Raw genomic sequence first — 12,167 nt, forward strand, 5'->3', positions numbered from 1 at the left:
AATGCTAGTCAAGCCCATGCATGCCCCTGCGTGGATCTGCTCCCAGCGAAAAGAGTTTTTACCACTTGGATGCCTATTTTCCTGTGCTTTTTGACAATATGACAGTGTTGTGTTTTGTTGGGGGGGGTTAATGTGCCCCTTGGCCTATTAGGGATGCATAGTTTTAATTTAGCTAATGCCTGTGCTAACATCACAATGTGCTTTGTCACTTGGTACTTTGCCTTGGGGTGTGGACTTGCAAATCCCGGAGGCCTCCGGAGATTGGGTGCATTGCACTTTGACTTTGGGGCATGAGGAGAAGTAACTTCATTTTGCGGTATAATTAGTATTACTGCTTCTAGCAAAAGGAAGGCAAGAAGAGGAAACTTCTTTTATTCCCCCCCCCCCAAAAAAAACCAGATCAGAACTGGTGGCAAAACATCGCCCTATTGTCATGATGCCTGCCTTTAATAGAAACTGTTCTCCCTCTAGCTTCCGGTATATTTATTTTAAGTGGAAAGCAGGGGGAAGGGTAATCATTTCCCATTAGGTAGGCTATATTTCAGGGGTTCACTTCTATTTAAAAAGCTGTTCCTTAGTAGATTAAGTGTAAAGTCGACTAGATATAGCTGTGCATCTAAATATTGTCACTGTTACCAATAAATGCTATGGAGGCTATATTTAGCAATGGGGAGGTGCTGATGACGCTGCATTTTTAGTAATATTGTTTTTAGTCATATTGCCGTTTGGGAGCTTGTATCAGTTTTATCTACAAACAAAATAACCAGTCCCAAAAAGAATTTACAGAGTCAAAATGATGCACTGAAATGTCTGGTTGTTATTTCCTGCTGGGATAAGAATACCTTATAGAGTTCTGTGAATGAACTGTTTCCAACCAAACTGATAATACTCTCCATTCAAAGTTTAGAAGTCTCTCAAAGAGTAATCCTAAACAGGTCTACTCAGACATAAGTACCATTTTTATAATGCTGCTTACTCCCGTGCAAGGCCTTAAGATTGCAGCCTTGGCCCGGCTGTGGTGATATATGTGTTGTCTGCCAGTTCTTAAGGTAGGCAAATGTTGGATAATGAACTGGGATGAAAACATCAATTTCTCACTGGTATACTGACTCAGAATTTGAACTTGCCATAGTATTAAAAGTGTCCTGTGCTACCTGCCAGAAGCCATAAATGTATTAGGGTTGTATGAATAATTGATCACCAGTCTGTGTTGAATGTATCAGCAGAAAGGTAGACTTTGGAGGCTTCTTTCAGTTCTCACCCTGTTATTACTCTCTGTAGTTTATTTTACTACTTTGTTTTCTCACTGTTATAATTTAGAAAAACTCTACAAAATCACAGTCGTTATCTATATTCTCTTTCCTTAATCTGCACATCAATAACCGTGCTTACTGAGCGTTAAAATAAGGTGGTTAAAAACCAGAAAGGATACAGTACTTCCAACATGGCTGTATCACCACAAAAGGGCATACCACTTCAGATTGCGCACCAGGGGGGATTTTTTTTTGCCTGAAAACACATGCAAACGCATGATGATGAGGACCCTTATGAAAACTGAGCTACCGCATACCTTGAATAAACCGTTGTGTTGGTCTTAAAGGTGCCACTGAACTCTAAATTTATTCTACTGCTTCAGACCAACACAGCTGACCACGTTGAGCTACCTCTGAGTCAGGATGAGCGATGAGCCTTGTCTTTAAGCTGTGCATTAAACTTTTAAAATGTGGAAACACTTTCAATCAATCAGTTCCAAATCTAAGGTGGGAAAGTCATACAGGAAACTGAATCACATTCTGTTCCTCAGCAGCAGAGGCTGCCTTGAAATCCAGCTGAAACCTGAATACCCTAACAGTTAACTTGCACATGCCATGTATCACTTGATAGTTATGCCAATAAAGGTTATTGGAATTGGTATCACTTGATATCATTCTGAGAAAACCTCTCTTCATGAAAAAGTATTATGTTTTGAGGTGAGATGAGGTGATGTTACAATAGTGTTGCTTGTGGCGGTTGATCTGTGCTGGCAGGGGCTGCTTCAGAAAGGCAAGTTCTCACTTGATTTTGCAGTTATTGAGTTGTAAAGCATGTGTAAATGAATTCACATGTACTATGCTTCTGACAGATACTTAGTCCCTGGTAAGAACAAACTCCTGGCAAAGGGGCAGTTTTGAGAATGCAAACTTGATACAATGTAAAATCATGAGGGAACTCTCTCTTGAAGTTTGTGGTGACGTTTGGAAGGAGATGGCCTTCCCATTAAGTTGAACGTCCAACCTGTGCATGTCTTCGGTTTTCAAATGGCTTCCTCATGTGATGGATGAGGGTTCGTCAGTATGTTCTAAGCTACACTGATGTGTCCCTAAGCTTTCAAGTAGATGGTGGACATAGTGTAGTGAAAGCTGTTGATCCCAAAGGAAGGTGCATCTACATCAGTGATCCACTAATTAAAACAGAAACCTGGGAATCACTGGCTGAATGTGCGAAGAGAGAACTCATCTTAAACTATGGGGGAATTTTTTTGCATGAAATACGTAAAGCTAAAAGTTTATCTTCAAAAGCTCAGTGACTACCATTACAAAGAACAGAATCCTAGGCCTGATGACACCCAGCTCCATCTCAGTGTGCAAGAACTTTTTTCCCTTCCTTCTAATCCCACATCTCCAACTGCCTGTCTGACACCTGGTTACACATGGCAGGAGAACATGGAGTTGGAATGTTGAACTGTTAGAATGCACCGCATGATCATGGACTGAAGGTGGTCTCCCTTTAAAAAAACACACAACTCCATGCAGATGGAAACCTAGTACCACAGGGAGAAAGCATCTACCTCCCCCCTTTAATTTTCTGTGGTGTTTTTATTTTTGCAGGGAATTTTTAATCTGGGGAGTGGGGTGTGTTTCAAAATATGATCCTCTACCAGTAGTCTGTTATGATTCAGTCAAGTTCTGTCACTTCAAAATTCTGCTGTCTTACTCTTTTACATGTGTTTTTATTTATTTATTTGTTCGATTTCTATCCCGCCCTCCTGTTGAAGCAGCTCAGGGCAGCTTACAACAATTATAAAACCAGCATAAATACATACATAAAATACCACTCAATAAAATAGCTCAGCTCATTTCCAATTAAATAAATACAGTTAAAACCATTTAAATGTGGCGGTGTCGTATAATAAAGTGCAAGTGCAGCACAGCCGATATAGGGTCTTTCCTACTGGAACGCCCATCGAAAAAGCTCCGTTTTCACGACCCTGTGGAATTGCTGGAGGTCCCGCAGGGCTCTGATCTCGCTGGGGAGCTCATTCCAGAGCGTCGGCGCCACCGTTGTTCCTAGTCACCACCAACCTGGTGTAAATTGTATCTGCATTGTGTGTAATTTGTAAATTGTATCTGATACTTATGCGTTGATGTCTCCCAGAATATCCAAGAGTAAATTTATCATTTCCCTCAAACATTCCTTTTCTCCTGTCTGCTCAACACCCACTGATGACATCACTGTTCACCCTGTGGAACAGGCATGGATCTTTCTGTTGAAGTCCTGCTTTACTACCCATCTTGAGTCTGTTGCCAAGTTATACAGCTTCTCCCCTTATGAAGATAACATAATACAACCCTTCCTTTATTCCTCTAAGCAAAAATTCTGCTTCATGATCTGTTCATCTCTTGTTTTTAACGTTCTGACTAGTCTTGTACTTTTGCCTCTCTGAGCACCTCTTGTTGCTCTGACTTGGGACGGCTTATCCTAACTCCCTATGTTGGCTTTCTGCCAACTCCTGGATTCACCATAAACTCTTTGTCCTCACCCTCAAAGCTCTCCAAGGCCTTGGGTCCCTATCTCGCTGTGCTCATATTTCAAATGAGTCTTTGTTTATTTTGCCTCTCCATCCCCCTCGGCTGTCTCATTGTCTCTTGTTTCCCCAGATGATTCCACTTTTGTTGCTTATGAGGTGGATTTTGAGGGGTTAAAAGGAAAAGAGAGGAGGCATTGTGAAGGTAGTTTGGGGGAGCGTCACCAGGTGTATTCCTGGTGCCACCTCTCTTTTCTTTCCCTCCTTTTTGAGGAAGTTCCTTAGCCTTCCTCCCCTACTAAAACTAACCCTGGGTACATGTACCTGTACTGAAAGCATGTTCTTCTTTTGTTGATCCTTGCCCTGGGGAACCTCTATTAACCCTTCTTTCTGTTGGCTCTCCTGTTATATCTTAGATTATGAGTTCCTCCGGCGAGGAAATCTTGTTGCTCTGTAAAATTCCATTCTCAGGAATGGCGCTCTGTAAATAAGAACAGAACTCTTGACAATCAGCTGTTGGTCACTGTCCATGGAGGGAGCCCCTAGGACAGAATGAATTTAAAATCCAAGTGTGTTACAAGCTCAGGTTGATGTACTTAATCAGAGTTCTTACCTAAATTGATATGAGTGTAGGGTTTTTTATATATACATATACAAAATACATTCAAAGGTAGGGTGCCTTTTCACATTTTTATGTGTTAGTAGTTATATTAGTGTGGTGCCAGGAAGTTTCTGTGTGGGAGAGCAGAAAAGGTTGTGGGGTGTCTACCTGTTGTTGAAAAAGTCTCCTACTTCCCTACAAGCGCGGGGGGGGGGAAGAAATAAAGAGATTCTCCTTGTTAACAAAATGCCATTCATTATGACAAGTTGGGTGGTTGTAGAGGGAGAGTGTGAGTGTTGTAGGGACTTCTGGGTACAAAAGTAGAATTACTGCTAATGAGAAACAGAGCAACACAGTGTCAGAGGTGGACGTCAGGATCTGGCCTTGCCACAGCACTGTCCACAAGGGCAGCATTTTGTTTTGATGGAATGTTGGGAACATTCTTTGAGAATGTCTTTTTATACTGCTGCACGAGCAGGTGGCTGTTTTCAGCCTTCTCTTGTTATAAAGCTGGATAATTCTCTTCGTCATATTTGCACATTTTGTGCTGCTGCTCATGGTAGCACAGCTGCTCACAGATGAAGTCCTGTGGCGTGCCTGTATGCTTGCATTTGCGAAGTGCAGCTCTTTAGCATGTATGGGTACCAAGAGGTAATGCTACTCTCTGTGTGCGTATGTGCACATTTGGGGTTCTATGGCACATCTAGGCTGCTTCTTTATGTGTTAGTAAGACGCCATTGTTTGAGTTTGCACGTGTCCCATTACTGGGTGTGAGAGGGAGGGGGCCGTGCAGTGGCCTTGTTGAATTTCCATTCCTTGGCTTGGCCCACCTCTTCTAGTGATCTACTTTGCATCTATTTTTAGATCCTTGTCATGTTCATTTGACTTGTAATCTCTGGTCACAGTGGAGCATGTTCCAGGGTTGTCCTTAGTCACTGCTTCAATTTAGTTCCCCTTCCTCAAGGTAATACAGGGATCATGTAGTACCTAGAGGTCAAATTGTAAGCCAGCCTGTAGAATGAGTTTGCTGCTAACATGGTGCAGAAGTCAAGGTTGCTGCGATAACTTACATATTCAGTTATGTTCCCCAAAGCATAAAAATGATTAGTGACTTAACTTTCCCTTAAACCAGAATGGGGGTTTTTTTTGCCTTATGTAGTTACCTAAATATTTGAGGGTCAGTAAGCAGCTAGACTGATCTTACCAGATCTTGGAAGTGTTGGCCCTGGTTAGTATTTGGACGAAAGACTACCATGAGAGTCCAGCCTTGCTACTCAGAGGCAGGCAGTGGCAAACCACCTCTGTTCATCTCTTGCCTTGAAAACCCTGCAGGATAGGTCAGCTGTCACTTGACAGCACTTTCCACCACCACCAAGAACTGAAGTGGGAAATGGTGATGTGTTAGAGGGATTCTGAGATTCTGAGGATCGATGGTCGTTTTGCATACACGAGAGTCACATTAGTTAAACAAAATATCTTTACTACAAACAAACATGGGTAGGGTAACTTTGGATAAAAGAAATAAACACAAGATTACATGCTTAAAGTTACTTTCTCAGCACTACTGACTAAGAGCTACATCTTGCTATCTAAACAGCGTTCAGAAGAGAGGAGCTTCCTTTGCTGCTTCACACAAAGGGCCATAAACCTTGTTGAATACATGCATGCTAGATCAAAGCATTCCCACAAACAAGTTGTTGGCTGACCAATACAAAAGCTACAGGTCACTTCATTAGACTAAGCACACCCTCAAACTTTCCCGCCGTGGAATACATTATGAACACAACATCCTGTTTCCTATAAAACAACATTTAACTCTACAATGACTGAACTGTAGCAACTTGAAATTCTAACACCCCTTCTCAAGTTCTAACATTTCAGTCATGCCTTGGGTCAATTAGATTCAATCAGTCCTTGGTCTTGCAGCTCTTTCACATGGTGACATTTGAGTGTGGTGTGTCTGCTGCTTGTCTTTGTATTTCGCCTTGCGCATCCATTTGCTGTTGAAAGCCTTTCTTCCAGAAGGTAACTTTGTAAGTGTCCAAACTTGCTTCTCATGTGAGGATTCGATTACGTCATTCCTTGCATCCATCCATTTGTTTCTCTCTGGTGTAGGTAGTCTTTTGATGTCTCTCCAGTTTGGAGGTTCTTTGACAGGTTGTATAGCTGCACAAGTGCCAAGTGTCGGTGGTGGTACGCCTTTGTTGTCCCTTGCTGATCTTCTCACAGTAGTTGCAGTCTGCGTCTCTGTCTCCCTTGGCCTAAGGTTTCCTGCTTCCCCTTCTGATTCGGCATTCTCTATTGAAGGTGGACCTGCCTGTTCACAGGTGGTCTCTGCAGGTTGCCAAATGACCAGGTCACTGAAAGAAACATCTGCTGTAGAGTGCTGTTTAGTCTGCACTCTGGGTTCAGCTTGTTTAGGGACTTGCAACACGCTGTTGCCATCTACATGTACCACATTACAGTCTTTGATCATACGAGTATTGGGATCCATGATTCTATACCCTCTTCCTCCAAGCGCATACCCAACAAGGATGCCAAGTTCCGCCCGGGGGTCTAGCTTTCCCCTTCTTTCCTTGGGTATGAATGCGTAAGCTTTGGAACCAAATGGCCTTAAATGTTTCAGAGCTGGCTTCCTGCCATACCAAACCTCAAACGGGGTCAGGCCTGTTACTTTGGAAGGCACTCTGTTATGCAAATACACTGCTGTATTGACAGCTTCGCCCCAACAAAAATCAGAAAGTCCAGATTGCATAAGCATGGAGCGGGCCATTTCTTGAATAGTTCTGTTCAGTCTCTCTGCTGCTCCATTGTGTTGAGGGGAATAAGGCACAGTAGTTTTATGTTCAATGCCTTCTTGTTCCATAAACCTTTGGAACTCACTGCTGCTGTATTCAGTTCCATTGTCTGTAAAGAACACTTCTGGAACTTTGCCAAACTTATTTTTCACAGATGCAATGTAGGCTTTGAACTTATCAAACACTTGATCCTTGCTCTTGATTAAGTAGACAAAGACATATCTGGATTTTGCTTCCATAAAGGTTAGGAAGTATCTACTCCCATCACCTGATGCCTTTATAGGTCCCACTACATCTGAGTACACTGTTTCTAGAAAATTCTCATTGTGGGCAGTAGAGTTACCTTTGTAACTTGGGGATTTACCCTTTGCCCTGATACATACATCACAACCATTTTGCATTTGATTACAATCAACAACATCAGTGTTACTTTCTCTCAATAACTTTTGTACACTTTTCACATCACGGTGACCCATTGTTACATGCCATTTAAAAAGACAATTCTTATGCTCACATACAGGTTGCATGGTACATATTGGCCCATCAGCATCATCAATATTTTGCACATCATTAGCATTTTCAAAATCATCATTCTCAATATCAACATCATCATCAACATCAACATCTTCCAGATAAAGAAAACCATCTTTTTCATGTAACATCAACTTAAAATCAGAGTTCGTATCATATATGCAAGAGTCCTTTTTCCCAATAAGGATCCTGTACCCATTTTCCACAATTCTCCTGGTTGAGAGAATGTTTTTTGAACCCTCAGGTACATACGCACAGTCCTTCAGTACAATCTCTTCAATTTTCTGATTCATGTCCAAAACTCTCAGCAATATAGACCCACTGCCTTGTACATTTAAGTACTGCCCATTGAATTGTTGCAGGCTTGGGCGTTTGTTTTCGTCTAAGTCCATAAAATATTCTCTTTTGTTGCATGCATGCGTGGAACTCCCACTATCAATTAGCCAATGTTTATCAAGATTTGCCTTGGAGTTATGGATTGCAAACATCCTTTTTTCAGGCTTATTCCCTTGGTTACTCACGGATACCGCTCTTGAAGCATCACACGCTTCAGCATCGACACTTCCAGAGGCTTGCTCCTCACCGCTAGACATTTTCTCGGTCTGAAAGGCTGCTGTGGATTCGGCTGAAGAGTTGCTTTTCCCCTTCTCGTCTTAGCTCCGGCTTGAGGCTATGCGGCGAAAGTCCTCTCCAGCTGTGAGGGAACGATGCTTGCTTTTCTCCGGTCTGTAGCGTAGTCAAAAACTTTCTAACTTCAAAAAGACTCACTCTGCCTTTTCTTTACAAAACAATGTGCTCTTTTTATGTTGCAAAATCAACCATCCTCTGCTACCATTTGTTAGAGGGATTCTGAGATTCTGAGGATCGATGGTCGTTTTGCATACACGAGAGTCACATTAGTTAAACAAAATATCTTTACTACAAACAAACATGGGTAGGGTAACTTTGGATAAAAGAAATAAACACAAGATTACATGCTTAAAGTTACTTTCTCAGCACTACTGACTAAGAGCTACATCTTGCTATCTAAACAGCGTTCAGAAGAGAGGAGCTTCCTTTGCTGCTTCACACAAAGGGCCATAAACCTTGTTGAATACATGCATGCTAGATCAAAGCATTCCCACAAACAAGTTGTTGGCTGACCAATACAAAAGCTACAGGTCACTTCATTAGACTAAGCACACCCTCAAACTTTCCCGCCGTGGAATACATTTTGAACACAACATCCTGTTTCCTATAAAACAACATTTAACTCTACAATGACTGAACTGTAGCAACTTGAAATTCTAACATGATGTAGATCCAGCCTTCCTCCATGGCGCTTTCCTTCAAACGAAATGGCACTTTCATTGGATGAAGTCTCCTTAGGCTGGAGAAAGGCTTCAGACTTTTTGTCAGTGTAGGGCAGGGGTAGGATCCATCCCGGTGTCTTTGATGTTTGTTAGTATAGACAGGATTTGTATTGGCCGCTGTGAAGCGTGTAACTAGAGAAATGGGAATGATGCAGAAGGTGTAGAAACTGCATTCTTGGTCCAGAGAGCTACTGCATGCATTATGCAGAATGAAATGGTACACTAAAGGCTTTGGCTCCGAATTCTGAAAAAATTAGGGCAGGGGGACTGGTTTCCTTTTTTTTTTTTTTTAAGCATGACACCTCATCTGGCAGGAAGCTGCCGAGATGTCCCCGAATCAGCTGAGTCAATCAAAACACAGCCAGGGGGCAGTACTGGACCCAGTTCACATATCTGCAAAACTCCATGGCAGTTGTTGGAACCACCACCAATGCTGAGCGGCCAGCCCATGCAGGGACTGCTTGCATTTGCCATTTGCATTGACTGTGCTTCTGCTTAGTGCCGCCTCTCTGCTTGTTCACTTGCCCTCTTGGATCTCTGCATGGCTGCTCCGTACTAGTTGCTGTACAGGGCTGTTAGGTGCTGGGCTTGTAGCTGTCATGGTGTACTGGTCTACAGAGGCCAGCTTGGTGGAGTGGGTAAAGAGCAGTGGACTCTAATCTGGAGAACCGGGTTTGATTCCCCCACTCCTCCACATGAAGCCAGCTGGGTAACCTTGGGTCAGTCACAGCTCTCTCCGAACTTTCTCAGCCCCACCTACTTCACAGGGTGGCTCTTGTGGGGAGAGGAAGGGAAGGCAATTGTAAGCTGCTTTGAGACTCCTTCGGGTAGAGAGAAGCAGGGTATAGAAACCAACTCTTCTTCTTCCCTCTGGCTGGGGTGTGAGTGTGGAAGAAAGGGTGAATAGGAGTGAAAGAGTATCTGGGGCTCGTCCTGTCTGAGTGGATGAATAAGTATGTTAGGTGTGGTTGTCTGTGTGCTTATGTCTGTTTAATTTGCTCAGGTTCTTGATGATATATAACACATGTGTGTGACGCCAGACTTATAATCTGTGGTTTTACTCTGTTTGGTTATTTGTTCTGCGTGAGTGTTGAGATCTCTGCTGTGGATTCTCAGAATGTGCTTGCAGCTAATCTCTGCTTCAGTGTGCGTTCACAAATCTGTAAAGTGGGGGAGAATGTTTTATATAATTTCCCTAAATGCTGAAGTCTTTGATAGCATGTGGTATATATGTTTGATACCGACATAGCCATATTCTGGTGTGTATTATTTTTGGAACGAGCTCTCTCTGGCTTCAGCTAAAAGATTTAGATCTTGTTATATTATTTTAACTGCCTACAAGGTCTTTAGTGATGTATTTTAATTAGTCAGTCTTTAAACACTACAAATGACTCTGTGTAAAATCTCTTGTGATTATAAAATTAAATTAGGCAACCTTGGCATATCTTTTCATGCTAACTTCCATGACGAAGTTCCTGGGTTCCTTTTCTCCTACTCTGCCACCTGGAAAGCAAATTTAAATTTATCACTTCAGCTGATAGTGTTGAAACTGTACGGAGTGGGGAAAGGAGAGAGATGCTTAAAAACTTGCAGATCTTCTGAATGTCACTTTGAATCCAGCAAAGAGCGTTGCTTTTTGTTTTGGGTTTTGCTTTTTAGAATGGTTGCTTTGGTGTTTTGGAGCACTGGTGTAAACACCTCTTTAGAGATCAAAGCAGTTACTTTGCTGGATCTTGCAGAAGGTTCATCTAGTTTTGGAACGTTTTCTAGTTTGGAAAGTTTTTAATTTCCAGCAGTGATCAGCTAGATGCTTCTGGGAGTTTATTTTATTCTGTTTTAAACATTTTTATGCTGCCTTTCCACTCAAGGTGACAAATGTCAAAACATTAAAACACTGATACATTAAAACAGCATCTAAAATAGAAGTCTACATAAAATATTTAAACAATTCAGTAAAACGTACAAATGCACATAGCAGCGCAACCAGGGAGGTCAGGAGCAGTTAGTGGGGGAACGCCAAACAAAATTAAAAAGTCTTCACCCACTGACAGAAGACAACAATAGAGGGAGACAAATGGAAGCTCCCTGGGGAGGGAGTTCCAAAGTTTCAGTTCCACAACCAAGAAGGCCCTTTGTCAGGTGGTCACCCATCTAGCCTCAGGTGGCAACAGCACCCAAAGCAGAGGATCTAAAGATGACCAGAGTGGAAATGTAGGCTCTTATTGGGTAGGAAGTTCTTAAGGTATGCTGCTCCAAAGCTGTAGGGTTTCAGAGGTCAATACCAGGGCCTTGAACAAAGCAAATTGGAAGCCACTGTAGATGGAACAAGACTGGAGAGATATGGTCCCTAGGACTCACTCCATTCAAAATTCTAGCAGCGGTATCCTGTATCAACTATAGCTTCTGGATAGTCTTCAAGGGCAGCCCCATATAGAGGGCATTGAAGTAATCTAATCTTGATGTTACTAGGGTATGCATCGCAGTGGCAAGATCTCTGTCATCTAGGAAAGGCTGAAGGTGTTGAAAGGCCCCTTACCCACCACTGTCACCTCTATCCAACAGGAGGCCCAGGTCCAGCAGTACCCCCAAGCTACAAACCTGCTCCTTTAGGGGGAGTGCAACACCATCCGTAACAGACCCAGTTCCTGGTTTAAACCTCCCCCAGTAGCACCCCCATTTTGTTGGGAATAAATTTAAGTTTGTTAGCCTTCATCCAACCCAAAACTGCCCCCAGGCACCTGTTCACCATTTCTACAGCCTCCCTGGAAAGCACAAGAAAGAGCTGAACATCATCCACATATCTGTGGTAACTCAGCCCAGATCGCTGGATAACCTCTCTCAGCAGCTTTCCATAGATGTAAAAAAGCATGGGGGATAAGATGGAACCTTGCTGGACCCCATGAGTCAGAGGGCAAGGGGTGAAGCAGCAGTCCCCCAGTGCCACACCTTAACACTTACCTTCAAGGTACCTTCAAGGGGACCACAGCCCCAAAGAAATGCAGACAGTGTCATCGCATTAGTATATCCTGCCTTGCTCTCTTGCTCCACATGTGGGATGCATAGAAGCACTAATGCAATGTCATGTTTTTCTTTTCCTGCTG

General features: G+C 42.7%; 1 protein-coding gene across 1 annotated transcript in view; it reads left to right on the forward strand.

Moving 5' to 3' along the window:
- Positions 1 to 12,167, forward strand: part of LOC107107020 (schwannomin-interacting protein 1-like) — a 207,625-nt gene that overhangs the window by 69,553 nt on the left and 125,905 nt on the right. The gene's annotated exons all lie outside the window — the stretch shown is intronic.

This window comes from Gekko japonicus, unplaced genomic scaffold (assembly GCF_001447785.1).
Source record: "Gekko japonicus isolate JY-2015 unplaced genomic scaffold, Gekko_japonicus_V1.1 scaffold17, whole genome shotgun sequence".
Taxonomy (NCBI): Eukaryota; Metazoa; Chordata; class Lepidosauria; order Squamata; family Gekkonidae; genus Gekko; species Gekko japonicus.